Below are 15454 nucleotides of genomic sequence, written 5' to 3'. Positions count from 1 at the left end.
ATGTTGACGAAGCCCCGCAACGACTACAGAACCTGCAATGCCGACAAAAATCTCTTCTTGGAGCTTTGTTGTTTTCATGGCTGTCCTTCCTTCCCCCCCCAAAAAAAATAAATTCAGGCAGAATACATCGTCAGGTAGAGTTCGACATTTTTGTCTCGGCGGGAAAAAAACAAAGGCCCTGAGGCACTACCGACAACAGAATTGCTGACCGCCGCCGGCACCGGCATGTGAACGAACACACTTCATGCCTCCCCCCGCCCCATATTCGGCTCAATATCCCCGCGACCCACGCCTCCCGGCTTAGGTCCTATTATTTTTCCTTCGAACGCGCAGAATTCTGGGCAAGCGACTTATTATATCGCTCTCAGCGAACCGTCGCGTCGCGGCTACGCTGAAGAAGAAGCTTAAAGAACTTTATCCGACATAATCAAGGGAATCTGTAAACCTTGGAGACATGTGCTTGATCCCCTAAAACAAAAAATCTATTGAAGGGCAAAAATATGTTCGCATGCATTTGAGCAATGACTGTAGAACGTGTTGAAGAAAATTGATAAACGAAGCGCGGCCACCTATAACAATAAAGTCCTAACCAAAACAACTCCCAACGAGAGGGAATAAAGCGCGTTATGTGCGTTAGCTATTAGTTCGAAAAATGGAGGTCGTTGCCTCCCAGTCAGGATCGCTAAACTCGCCGGCGTCGAAAACACTGTCTGGGTCTCTTGCTGCATAGCAGACTGCAAGGCTCCTGTTATTAACCTTAAAATATGTATCAGGCTCGCATGCAAATTCTTCTTATTCTTTATCTTCGAAGTGCTTATTAACACGATAGCGTTAACAACCTCGTGTCGCAAAAAATCTGCTCTGGCGTCGGCAGAGTTGTCTGCGAGCAAAAATTTCAGCATATATTTACGTATACGTATACGCCACGCCTTGCTATATGAAATGAGGTATATGAGGGATTAATTGCCACATCATTCTATCATTATAGGTGCTGATATCTTGTCTTACATTCTTCACAAAGTTAGTCCTCGGATTTTTGCGAATGGCTGCCCATTAACATGTGTCATAAAACAAAACACCCACAGCACATGCCTTTTATGTTATGTCTTCTAAGACTTAAATAAGACAAGTTGGAGACAACAACAGAAACGTGAAAATTATGTCATATTTTGACCCGGCTTTGCAGAGACCCCAAGATCGGCCCACGCTAGGCGCCACGTTTCTACCAGGAAGCTCGCCTTCGTACATAGCGTTCACCGCCAGTGTTTCCCGCTAAAAACACGTTTGTATAGGCTGCACTTGCTGAGAAGCGTAAGATGCAGTCAGGAATCTCTAAATGCCAAAAGCCAAGCTTAAGCACCCTCCAAGTTTTTCGTCCAAATTTCTGCATTCAGTGGGGAAGAGGAGAGATACCGTGTGGAGGTGCCCATTTGCCAACAAATACTATATCTCTATCTATACAATAATTAGTGTTTCAGCCCTTAGTTCTCCTTTCACCGCGCATACTTGATTGATTGATTGATTGATTGATTGATTGATTGATTGATTGATTGATTGATTGATTGATTGATTGATTGATTGATTGATTGATTGACTGATTGACTGACTGACTGACTGACTGACTGACTGACTGACTGACTGACTGAGACTGACTGACTGACTGACTGACTGACTGACTGACTGACTGACTGACTGACTGACTGACTGACTGACTGACTGACTGACTGAAGCACCTCAGCAACACCTGGGCTTTAAAAAGTGCCCTAGTGATGGACTACAGGTCAATTTTAGAACCTGGGCTTTGTTTATTCAGCACAAAATCCAAATACGCAAGCAGTTTTGATTACCTATCCTTCGCAATGTAAGAATTGTGATCCGGAATTGAACCCTGAATCCTGCGGCGAGGAAGAGACTACGGCAGCCACTAAGCTACGGCGGCACGTGCACAGCGATGGAAGCATCGTTATCCTGACAGTTATTGTCATTTAATTGCGGCATACCGTGTATGCCCATGGATTGCGGACATTGTCCCATCGTGTATGTTCACCGTGATGCAACAAACTAAAAAGGTAACAAGGCAGCGTTTAAAAAAAATGTTATTTCAAAAGAACGGCCGAATTTCAAAAACTTTCAGTTATCAACGTCGAGAAGCTACTAGCTTCTAATAACATACAAATTTACGACGCTCATTCAATGCTCCCTTACTGCGTTATTGCAGTATCTTAGTCACTGAAATACACTGCTTTAACGCGATTTCGCCTCAGAAGATTTACGCGCCACTGAGACAAACTTTGGTGCGAACGTGGTTAGGCTGCTATGGGTGAATTTTCTCGCCTCCTCAGGATTTTAGTGTGGTGTCTCCATTTATGCATGGTTTTCAAGATATATCTATAATTCAGCAAGATAGAGTTAAATAGAGTACCTGACAAAAAGCGGTGTAATGATATAGTAGTCTGAATCTTTTCCTCTACTCCAACGAGTTCAAAGTGGCGAGTGCGCCACTTTGCACTTTCGTTTTCTTTCGTCGTGGCATATATTAAATATGTGCCGTTGAATGAGTCCAGTGTAGAGAACAAACGTCGGGCCTCACCATCAGGGAGGAAAATCAGGGAGGAATTAATTAAGATCTTTGTTATCGATGGTTGAATCCAGCCATGTTTCTGTTAGTACGAGAAGCTTACCACAGAAGAATCACTGAAGTGCAGAGTGCTTTGCGTTTCGGCAGCAAGCTTCCTAATATTCTATAAACAAATGGTACAGGGATGCTATTTGGTTTTGCGGTAGTGTGTGATGGTTGTTTTGAAGTTGATATAACTCTATTTGTAGCATTATCCTACTTGTAAGTTCTGTTCTCCCTCATTAGTTTATCGTATCGAAGTTTAAAAGGTTTCAGTTTGGACTTGCGGAACTCGATTAGTTGTTTACGTGCATGCCGAGTGTTAGATGAACAGTCTTCTCTGCTGTGGTTGGACCGCCTTAGTTCTTTAGAATCTGAAAGAATACGTTGCTTTACTTTGAAATGTGCTAATTTGACAATTATAGGTCTGTTTCTATTAGTGCTTTATTTGCCAATTCTATGAGCGCGCTCAATATCTAAGTGGTCTAACTTGACGTTAGGCTTAGAAGTACAAAGTTCCGCAATCTTGTTTTCTGATTATTGCCACGTTTCCCGCTCAATATCAGCTACGTCAAAAAACGCACGGTTAGAAACACGACCCCTATCTTCTGAATCATTTAAGCGTGAGGATATGTCGCAAATGGCTTTTGTATTTTTATCGACAACTGTCTTGACGCAACTAACTGCGGCCTTCAGTACAGTTATGGAGAAAACATTGTCTTCAATTTTTGTCAGTTGCCTCTTAATGTTGTGGCAATTTGATTGTTCTGCGATAGTTTCGATCGAATTGATTTAATTTCGCTTAGGAGAGACGCCTGACCTGATCTTATTTCATGCAATGTTGCAATTATGTAACAGTATGCCTGCGTAGAACTGGAAAGCTTGCTTGCGTCAGGATTCGACTCTACGTTGCCAGGGATTGCGAGAAGCTGTAGGATGAAAGAAGTGCAGTCGCGAACAATGGTAATGCAGCAGCCTGGCCTTGGAAGCACTAGCAAAGCGGCATAGCGTGAACAACGCATAAGAATACTGTAATGAGTGGTTACCAGTAAGGCGAAAAGGCATCGGGCGTCAGTGAACTGCACTGTCGGAGTGCCGCGAAGCCGTCTTTTATGCGTGAAGCTTGATGTCTGTATCGATTCGTCGGCGAATGAAGGCCAGCACGCAGACGATAAATGCGCTGGATTTCGTTCAAAGGCAGCGCGGCGCAGTAGTCAACGGCGCTTGTTTCTATTTCGGAGCACTGGAGGGTATACGAGGTTGGCCCGTCTGTAGCACTAGCGCGTTGAGGATAGATAGGGCGAGCCTGCACCTCGAGCAACGGCATATAGCAGGTTACAGACACGAGGCGGTACATAGCCTTGATTAGGATTGGTATTTCCTCGCATGCGAGTGAGGAGGCTCCGCCAGGCAGGGGCATCCCGCAAGCCAGCACACCTTAAGGCGGGCGAGCCCGCAGGCATTGAGGTTACTTCAGGATGACAGCAGCTGCCGACGGGAATGCAGAAAACTGTGAGCACGTGTAGGGCGAAAAGACATCGGGCTTCAGGGAACCGCATTGTTAGAGTGCTATATAGGAGCGACTGAAAAGAAGGTCCGCGCACTATCTGACAAGTCCCACTAGGGCCCTTCTTCAGTAACATTAGCACGCTTTGTTTGTAGTAGTACTTTTGCGTTTGCGATTAAACATGGCAAAACAACCCAGACAAAAAGCTGCTGCAGAGTGGCTTGAGAGTGTCTGATGCCCCTTAGAAGCAACAACGACACTGTCTGCAGCAACCCTTAATTGAACACTTAAGCATAAAGACCACGATGGTGTGCAGTCACACCCTAACTAATGCATCTAAGGAAACAAAGCAACAAAAACGGTATCTTTTGGTTTAGAATGAGCAGTATAGGCAGGGACAAAAGAATCAAGCACAGAGATTGCTTCGATTTTACGCTATCCCACATCAAACACACCTTCACAAGGGGGATTCTTTTTTTACATTGGTTATACTTACGTCATAGACAAGCGAAATGCAAGGGTTAATGAGTGGGTCTACAAATTGGTTTGGTGGGAAGGTGCCGCACATTTTCCTTCCTTTTTTCTCTCTGTTAGAATTACAGGAGGAATTAAACGAAGTAACCATGCCATGTAGAGCTTATTTCTTACAAGCAAGGTCGTCTGAGTGTCGCGGACAACAAAAGAAAATAAGGATATGTCCTAAACCGCTATCTCCATTTTCCTCAATATAGGGTGCACGAAACGAATTATATGACGGCTTCAGGCGATATCCATCTGTCATTAATGCAGGCTGTACGTAACATTGCGCACGCAACTTTCAGAGAAGAAAATTGGAATTGGACGCCGGGATCACGGGTCAAGGAGGCTGTGTGTGAGTCTTTCTTAAAGATAATATATTTCATCATTTATAAATAATACACATGCGAAGCATCTGGTGTTATTCGATAACGGCCAGTATGATTTTCTTTCTGTTTTTGTTTTTCTGCATATATGAGCGATTTCTCTACATTCCTTGATCTACCTAAAAATTTGCCTAACGAGAATAATGGAAATTTTTATCTTATGGCTCGAGCTTTAAATTGAAGCAATGCAAAAAGAAAATGACAATTAAGCAGCAAATAAACGAGTCATTCATTGGGCACTATATTTGCTTGATACCTGTGTCAATATTATTCCACCTCACCCCTCTAATTTCATATTTTCAAATAGGTTTCGTCGAATCATTCTCAAGTGAAATTAGTTTGTTTTGCTGTTCACTGAAAGGAATGTGAGGAATGCTGGAAGCGTTTTATAAGTCGGGCAAGTTGCATCAATCTCCAAACTGTGATACAGCACAAGATACCGAACAAAAATAGAGATGAACAACTCAGAAACTAACCGATCAGCAAATTAGAGCGTATTAGAGCAAATTAGAGCATATGAGAATTATATAATAGCCGTGATAGTCAGCGTGTGTGTTGCACCGTCTTTTAACCAGCTAATGCAATGGTGAAGCATAAAACATGTAAATTTGTACGTAAAGAATGAAGCGGTAGGCGCAAAGTGACATTTCAGCTTTTTAGTGTAGCTACAGAGAAAATTATTTGAAATTAAACTGCGTTACTTTGGCACCATATTTTTTCCCAGCTTGAGTTCATCAATCATTAACAGTTGGGCAGCAGGGTCTTCCCCCTTCCTTATGAGAAGCTCCCTAAAGTATAGGCATCTACCTTTCGAATAACTTTCACGTTTTTAGCGCGAAAAAAACGACGCTGACACAGCAAGTCGTACTTCTATCTCTCGTCCCTTTCCGCGCGCTAAAAACGTTAAAGTTATGGAATACCAATATGCCCAAACTTACGCTCTTTCAAGTTACCTTTCTCATGCTTCACTTCACTTCTTAATGATGCCCCGAACCACTTTTTCTCGAAGTCGAGAAATGGATTTGAAGTTAAAAGGGGCTAGTTCCATGATAATTTTACAAAAAAAGTAACTACTTCAATGTGTTCAGAACAGGCAGAGCTATTGGCAGTCAAAGGTCACGTACTATACCGTTCAGTGTGCTCTCAGTCCTTCTTCAAACCCTTGCACTGGCAAGCTACCGCGAAGCAGGGTGCGCTTACAACACTCCACCTTCCGATCGTCACGGTGACGCGCAGTTCGAATTTGATTTTCGAAGTTCTCGCAGACATCAGTACTTCCGATTTTGTCGCCTACGACGCGCCCAACGCCTCAGCTCGCCGCAGTGTGCTCAGCAAGCGGACTCATCGCGGCACTCCACGGCTGCGGCTGTAGGAACGTTACGTTGTAGACCGCACCTACGTGCAGCTGTACTGCGTATGTGCAGCGTGAGCTCCAGCTTGTCGCGCAGCGAAGTGCGGACAGGCTTTGTACTGCACCAGCTTGACCGACGGATAGCAGCAAGGTCCAACTTGCACATTTCGTAGCGTGATGGAAAGCTCGATACGAAGCGAAGTCTGCCCAGGCGTCTAATCAGGATCGACGAGGATTGACCGCGCACTGGCAAGCGTGCGTGTGGTCTTACCTTAAGTTTCGCGTTATTCGAGGCAATTTGAGCGTTCAAAACTAGTCGGAATTAGCGAAACCCGAGAGCTACGATACCCATAAGCAGGCTTAGACGTCCGAGCGCGAGCAGGCGATAGTTGGCTTCTCCCGGAAGTACGTACCCATTCTTGAAATTCTCTAAGATTATTTTTTTCGCTTACTTCAGCCTGTCTATTTCACTGCCTGAATAATACTCACAGTACCACAAGAGAAAAAACGCACTGATTCGAACATCTTCATTGATGTCAGCTATTGGCCAATAGCATCTACGGATGGGAATCTGCTATATTATGAAAATGAAGCGTCCACAAAAAAGTGATGAGCAGGCATTTGTTAAAAAAGACAGCATTTGATAAAGATGTGACTTGGCGCTCCGCTTACGAGCCCCACGCTGCGCGCACAACTTCAAAATATAGCTGAGGCTCGCAATGCAGCGTACGCTATCCGCGAAATGTGTTTTTCACGCGCGGTTTCAGGACCACCCTTATGAAAATGGTTATGCCCTTTATGTTTACTGTATGTTTCCCGCAGTTCACATGAGGAAATGTCCTTTATGTTTCCTCCATGTTGAAATTTGGCCACTGCTTTTATGTTTCCTTCATATGTCCTCCCTTTATGTATCCCTTATGTTACCGTACTTTATGTTTCCTCCATGTTGAAATTTGGCCACTGCTTTTACGTTTCCTTCATGTGTCCTCCCTTTATGTATCCCTTATGTTACCGTACTTTATGTTTCCCCCATGTTGAAATTTGGCCACTGCTTTTATGTTTCCTTCGTGTGTCCTACCTTTATGCATCCTTTATGTGGCCGCAGTGATTAAATCCTGTATTTTACGTAGACATGCGTAGATGAAGAGTTCCGTGTACACATTTTATATTTATAAACTTTTCCTGAGTTAAAAAGCTCTGCATTGGTTTTCATTGTACGGTTACTGTTCCCTACATGATGCAGCGCTTGGATTGGAACTCTGTTGTGGCACAGAAATTCATGCCAATTTGTTCTAAAATTACAAACTAATTAGACTTCACAGATTATTTCAGTATAACACTTGGAGTACCACTGTACGTTCCTCACTGCAGTGCTGCTGTTCTAGTTATGTCTTTGTTACTAATATAAAATGTAATGTTTGGATAGAAAGATCAGGTTGGATCAGTGCTTGCACTTTTAAAAGAAAGTTTTGACCACACTTTGCAAAGGTTTGTCTGAAACTGCGAACAGTTTATTGGACTATCTGGATGTTACTTCAATTTGCCACATCTGCTCACAGCAGACCTCTGGAATGTGGTGCTTGGGTGAGAGCTCACAAGGCACCTGAAAAACAAAACAAAAGCCAATCTTTTTCAGTTATTCAAAATGTTCATATAATCAAGAACAGGCTGGCCTGTATGCACACAGCTAAGAAACGTGTAGCAGTTAAGAACAGCTCATAAAAACATCAGGGCAACACAGAAGCTTTTAACTAATTGTTGTTTGAAACAGACTGAGCTGCCAGTCCAATCAGGTATTAAACTGCTCACAAATTCTTTTAAACATTTCTGCAGCAGCTGCTAAGTAGTACATGACCTTTAGGAGTAGGCAACTGGCCAACAAATCTTTGAGTGCCTGCTTGTACAGATGTCTCGTAGTTATATCTCAAGTGGTTACACTGTTATATGGTAAAATTCAGGCGGGAATAAAACCAGCCGCAAACATCAGACTACCTGGAAAATTATCACAAAAACTAAAATATCTAGTAAATCAAACGAACGATCGATTACGACGGGTCTAAAACCTAGGCCGCGATTTTGTAGCGATCCCTTTTGCGATGCTACTCCTTTTGCTCATTGATCTGACCGACATTCCGCTACCGTTATTAACTAGAACAGCCAGCCATGGAAGGTGGGTTATATTAGTAGCAAACATCGAGCGGAAAGCATCGCAAGAAAATCGCATCCCTTATTAAGCATTGCTACAAGCCACTGTCTTTAACAATCGCAGGAACTGACATCCTGTTCTTCGGATGAAAATATTAATGAAAACGAGCGTCTGATTGCCATGCCTCGATTAAAAAGAAATTTCGCTGTTGTAATATTGGTCTACATTTGCCGTGCAATACAGAAGACAAATACGCGAGCACGCCGAAGAACAGAAACAATGCGGACAGGTTCTCGTGAAGCTGGACTTCTAACTGAACTGCATCAATAAAATAATCTTGACATAAGCTAATATCTGCTCAAGTGTAAACACCGCTGTAGAGTGCCAACTCGCGATGCCCGTGACACATCGACATGCATTACACACGTAACTTGCGGAAATGCATATCTACGGAAGAATTCCTTGCTGGGAAACTACCGAGGAAACAGTAACTTTCAGCGTTTACGTAAACATTTGCCCATTAAGTCCCAACAATCAGCGGTGGTAGCCCATCACTGCATAAAGCAAGTAAGCGGTAAGAAATAATACATTTCACAGAAACTCCCCTCGTGAAACGCTTCGCTAAATGTGCACAGCAACGTGGTCAACATACGCTCCGAAAGTGTTCTGTTGTCGTTCCACAAAGCTTACTACATGAACCATAAGCTGCGAGAATGCGCGCAAGCGTCAGACCTGCTTACCTTCAACGTGGTCAGCAAACGGCTCCTTTGTCTCGCAGGCACCACGCGACGACGCTCTTCCCGGCGCGAACACGGTCGAATTGCCGATGAACACCAGCGCACGAAAGCACAACTTTCAACAAATTCTTCCACGCACCATAATTCGAAGCCACAGTACCAGGTATTTCACGAGCGAACGCGGACAGGCGAGAACAAAGGCAGCTCGGACGGGCGCTGTAGTACACATAAGACACTGGCGTATCACAGGAAACATTAGGCGAACTAATGGCGTTACACGAGTCCAGAGGTTTCCTGATGGTTAATGCACACGATACGGATCACAGTTTGTTTAGGCACTTCGAAAATAAGATTCAATTACCGTGTAACTGCAACGAACATTCTCACCGCGCACACCAACACAACGTGGCCCAGCTCAACCGTCACACTGCGGCAGCGCCGCACTGCGGTTCACAAGTGAATTTAGCCTCCGAGATCTACATTTCCTTTTAGGGCGTGCATTTTGAAAAAGCACGGCTTTCGAGATTAAAAAAGAAAAGTAGTAGCTGGAAGGAAGGCTGGTATTTAAACACAAATTATTGAGTTTAAAGTGTCTTGGTGCGCTGCCTTTTTTTTTAGAGTATATACAAAGATTTTAGACGAACTATGCGCGAACTTTTGCCGGCGGACACGAGCCAGTCAGCGTGCAACATGTGCAGCTCGGTCTGCTTGAAACGGCGCACGGTGTGCGGGCAGCCGCGATAGCTGTGACACGCACGGATCAGAAATTCGGAATCGCCACACATATACACGCTTCTTATGGCGCCCAGTGGCGGGTTTTTGAGAATGTCAGGCCTTATCTTGAATAGGTGGAACCATATTTCCTCGTAGCGTAAGGAATAAAGGCGACAAAATGTGGCGATGGCTGGCTTGCAGCGGCAGCGGAACTTCGGCCAAAGTGAAACAGGCGTACTGCTTGCATGCTCGCGTAATCAAATACGGCAATACTCTGCACACAACTTTCATACTCAGCCAACTCACAATTATAAATTATTCAGTTGTACGCCCAAGCAAGCATTTACGGGATCCGCGCTGCCCTACTTCTACGCGTGCTAATATCGACACAGCAGTTACTCGTACTTGTGGTCAGCGCGAAAGCGACACGGACAAAAGGAAGAAACACAACAACACGGCGCCGCTTCTTCGGAGTGTTTGTTCCTTGTTTCCGCGATGCTTCTGCGTTGCACGCAGTTTTGAAAAGAAAGGCACTTTTAGCATCAACCGCCGGTTCTGCATTGGTTAGTGACCAAACATTTGTGTATAATCTGTGTGAGTAGTAGAGAAAAGGTATCATGACAAGGCCGAGGGCTGAAAAAAAAATAGCGTAGAAAAAGCAACATGTCAAAAAGTGCTTCGAAGACCACGGTTTTGAGGTGGAGCAGTGGCAGCGTCTCCCGATGTTCGAGTTTTTTTTTTTTTTTTCAGCTTAGAGCATCAGAAACGTTATAGATATCCAATTTCACTACATTCTTTCGAACTAGGCGTTCTGAAAGTTAGCGGCAGCTCCAGTTCAGCTTTGGAGGTGGCAGCGCGCGCTTGCATTTCCCGCTTATGGCTGCAAAGAAATCTTACGAGCGCAATATAGAGACAATCGTAATGTACGTATTAGATATTTATGTGTAATGAGGCTATCATGAAACCAATATAACACCGCGAACAGCTACTTAAGTGGTTGTATAATCATATACGCTCACTAGCAAAGCGGCGGATTGGCCGCGGAGGCGTCCGCCTCTTTTGCGGTTCATGTAGCGCAAGCCATCGAACACTGCGCGTCGTGCCACCGCGTCTCCAGCCGCCGCGCAATTGTTATTTGTCGTGAGGGATTATTCGCTGCATGAGGCTTTGATGTACGTATGTACTGTTGATGGCGCGTGGTAATATCAATACGGCCAAGATAGATAGGGAGGGGAAGGCAGGTGCACCCCCCCCATTTTTTTTTTTTTACTTTGATACGCCAGTAGTTAAAGTTAATACATCTTTCAGGTAGACGATCTATCTGTAGCATGTGTAAAAAGATAATCACTGGGCGCACTCTATGTTACCTGGATGTGCACTCGAGGGAGTACACAGCCAGGTAACATAGAGTGCCCACACAGGTAACATAGTGCTCCTATATATATATATATATATATATATATATATATATATATAAATTAAGTAGATTATTTCTCAAAACCCGCCGTGGTTGCTCAGTGGCTATGGTGTTGGGCTGCTGAGCACGAGGTCGCGGGATCGAATCCCGGCCACGGCGGCCGCATTTCGATGGGGGCGAAATGCGAAAACACCCGTGTGCTTAGATTTAGGTGCACGTTAAAGAACCCCAGGTGGTCAAAATTTCCGGAGTCCTCCACTACGGCGTGCCTCATAATCAGAAAGTGGTTTTGGCACGTAAAACCCCAAATATTATTATTATTATTTCTCAAACTGGAGGCGAAGCGGAGCATCTGAAAGACGCCTGCTATGAGAAGCGTCTTAAACATTCGATCAACTATATTTGATGGTCTAGCTGGCACAAAACTTTCATGAAATTCTTGCATATTAGGTTAAATACTGCAAATTTCTGCATCTGACTTGCTACTGGAGAATAGCAGGTTGAAAAAGTAAGAAATACTTTATATATTAAGAGAATGCATGGCATAAATCATTATATACACCATCCTATTTCATGGCATGCTCAATTTTCCGCACAAAATAGCCACAATTAGTGCCGGTCGGCATGTCTAGTGCGAGGGGGGCAAGCAGTGCCTTTTCCCTGAATCTGCCAGTGACTAACATACAATAAAGATAGCTCTAACTGTACTATTCGCAAAAGATGCTCACTGCGCACATTCTGTTACCTACATGTGCACTCAAGTGCACATGTAGGTAACATATAAAGAGTGCGCATGCACCATATAAATTAATGCTCTATGTTACCTACGTGTGCACTGTTACGTTTCGCCTACAACGCGCGGTAATGCCGGCGCGGATGCAACGGACGCCGGGGCTTTGTTCAAAGCGGCGGACATTTTGGTCCGTTCGACGCCGCCGCAACGCCTACCCGCCAAGCGTGTCCAGGCGTGTTTCAGTGCCACGTGTCTTCGTATGTGCGTGTGTGTGTGTGTGCCCCCGCTTGTCGAAGCGCGGCAGCCGGGGAGCGGAGTTCCCCGAATGAGGAGCCTGGAGGTCTCTCGGCTCAACCGTTCGCGCCGTCGTGTGGGCGGGTTGGCGATGCGTCACTGCACTCGGTTCAGCAGGTCTCTCGGCTCGACCGTGCGCGCCGTCGTGGGCTCATGCTCCGCCGTCCCGTGACCTTCATCCCGTGACCTTCATCCCGTGACCTTCCCTTTTGGACCGCGACGCCGAGAGTATAAGAGCAGCTGCCCCCGGACGCCAGGAGAGAGGCTCCGATTTGTACTGTTGAGTTACGTGCTCTCCCGTCTCTCCACTTCGGTCGACCTGACCGGCCGCTCTTTTGCTATGTTAGAATAAACAAGTTGTTCTGTTACCAGTCTTCTCTTGCTTTGCCGGGACCTTCGGATGCTTCCAGTGCCCCAGGCCGCCAGGCCAACGCTACCCTTGGGGCTTGCGACCCATTCGCAATAACGGGCGTCAGCACCGAGACCCCAACAACTCGTGCCAGCGGTGCGATTCCTACAGCACTGAAGTGTACACCTAGGTAACATCCCGCCGTAAACACAAAGGGCATATACTACAATAATTATAATAAGGGTTGTTTTCTTGGGGCAAAGGAAAGGATAAGCCAAGATTTAGTACTTGCAATGACTCTGCAGAGTGTATCAACGGCTGTCACACAGTACAGATATATCTGCCTGTATTATATGTACAGACAGTTGTTATGTGCACTCTATGTCACCTACATGTGCACTCAAGTGTACACTCAGTTAACACATAGTACACACCCAGTTAACATCCTGCCGTAAACATAAAGGACACATCCTAGAGGCATAATAAAGGTCACTTCCTAGGGGTATACGTTAGGATGAGTAAACATCTGGTACACACAAAGTAGGCGTCCCGGAGGTCACACAAAGAGCAAGGAATCATAAAGGTCACATAGGGCACAAGAAGGAAACATAAAGGAAACATAAAGGCAATGACCATTTTCATAGGGGCACTTTAACCTCCCATATATAGCCATCTTTTGTTGCGTGTGTACCTTACACTATTGTTATTTATCATGCTACATGCTTACGGGGCGTATTCTTGTCACGCGACGCGTGTACGACTAAACACGCCAATGTAGTGCATAAGAACAATGATGAAAATACTAATAAATAAAACTTGTCGCACACATCTTCAATACTTCTAGCTAGACGGCTAAATGATTGCTCTCCATCCAAGTATGGCTGTCATGTAGCGGGTCCACTTCCTTCCCGGTTGTTTGGGATACTTTACAACAGGCATTCGTTTAGGTGACTTGACAGGAGCTGTTCATGTGTGCTAGACATGAAATACTTGGCTTTGCCCCTATTTGACCTTATTGTAGAGGATTCTCGCATGGAGTCCGCGTTCTTTAATATTGACGTACCTCTCTGAACCATTGCAAACTTCTGTTCCGTATTGCAGATTTATGCTTTTCGTGACTCTGAACACACAAAAATTAGAGAAAGCTAAGTATTAAATAGGCAGAACTATATCGCGAACGGAAGAAGTTATTTTCTTTTTCAAGATGTCGGGACTTTGTTATTAACTGGGGGCTGTTGCTCCAAATTCGTGAAAGGGCAAAAGGTGGCTGAAGCTACAGTATTCTAACGTATCATCTGAGCGCAAATTTTCTTTGTGAAACATGAATCAAAGAAAAATTCAGTCATTGAAATATGTATATATAGATTGGTTAGCCCTTCCATTAGTACGGTTTTACTATCGGAGATTCTTTGCACGAAAACTTTTTGTTTTATCACTTTCTCGTCCTTCTCAGTTATAACACGTTGTTTGGCTCCTTGGTTATAATTTGATATAGGATTCGCAAGCGCGACCGAATGAGGACTTAGAAACTGACACACAGAGAGTTTCTGTGTGTCTGTCGCGCTTACACATTGTCATGAATTCCATTATTATATTCATCAAAGCGCAGCTATTTGAAGCTCTTCCAGGATACCACAGGCCGTTTTCTGGGGCAACACTGGTTGCGCATTTGAAAGAAAAGAAGCAAAGAAACAAAAAATACTACTTCTTAACTATTGCTGCATTTTGCTGTCAGTTCCCTTTTCCTTGTGCGATCTGTCTGCTTTTTTATTACTGCAGCTCAATCTGGCGGTGACACCGGCTCTGGAGCTGAGGTGAAGGAACCGTGATTCAATAAAAACTTGCCATAGTGCCTGTGTTTCAGCTGAAATCGCACGGAAGATATAAATGAGAATATTGGCTCGCACACATTTACGGAGGCCTGTTCACAGGATCGCTCATCCGTAATGCCTTATACTGGCGCTGACGAAGCACGACAGAAGTTGAGGCAAGAGTGAGGAAACTTTTTCTCAATGATGGCGGTCCTATAACGCCATAATTTCGGGGAAACGTCAAAATAATCCCTCCGTAAACGAGGAGGCATACGTCACCATCTTTGGAAGCTTTGCTGAAGCTCATTGAACGGTGCCTTCTTTTTTAATGGCTTCGAGTGTCGACGATAGTGCTTATTGCATGCTGGCCTTTGAGAAGTAGCCGTGAGGGAATCTCCAATCGTTATTTGATGGTTGAGCTGAAGTAAATATTTCGAGGAGCAACGTTTCATTTTACAGTAACTGTCCAAAGAGTGGGGGGAGAAAATAGCTCTCGAGAATTGGCTCCACCCAATACAAAGAAAAGCGTGTTGCAATGGTTCTTGCGAGGTATTCAGAATGATTGGTGTAGGGTCGGGAGAAGCCTCTTGTATATATGTATATATATATTCTAGGATTCAAAACTGCACGATTGTGAAACGCATACATTGTTTAGATTGGCCTATCAACGTTCTTCACCGGGTTGCAACTGTAACAAAGTTATCCCTCGACTTATCGGTCAGAAATTCGTTTAATCAGATTATATAGCAAAATAATATTGCCTAGCGCGATTGTGTATGCGACGCAAATACTCGTGTAAATCCTAGAACATAGCCGAGTGCCAGCGATTTGCTGTAATGGACGTTGAGTCGTGTACTTATACCTGACGCATTGGAC

The sequence above is a fragment of the Dermacentor andersoni genome, chromosome 2 (genome assembly GCF_023375885.2).
Source record: "Dermacentor andersoni chromosome 2, qqDerAnde1_hic_scaffold, whole genome shotgun sequence".
In the NCBI taxonomy this organism is placed as follows: domain Eukaryota; kingdom Metazoa; phylum Arthropoda; class Arachnida; order Ixodida; family Ixodidae; genus Dermacentor; species Dermacentor andersoni.
Note: the sequence above shows the minus strand (reverse complement) of the source record.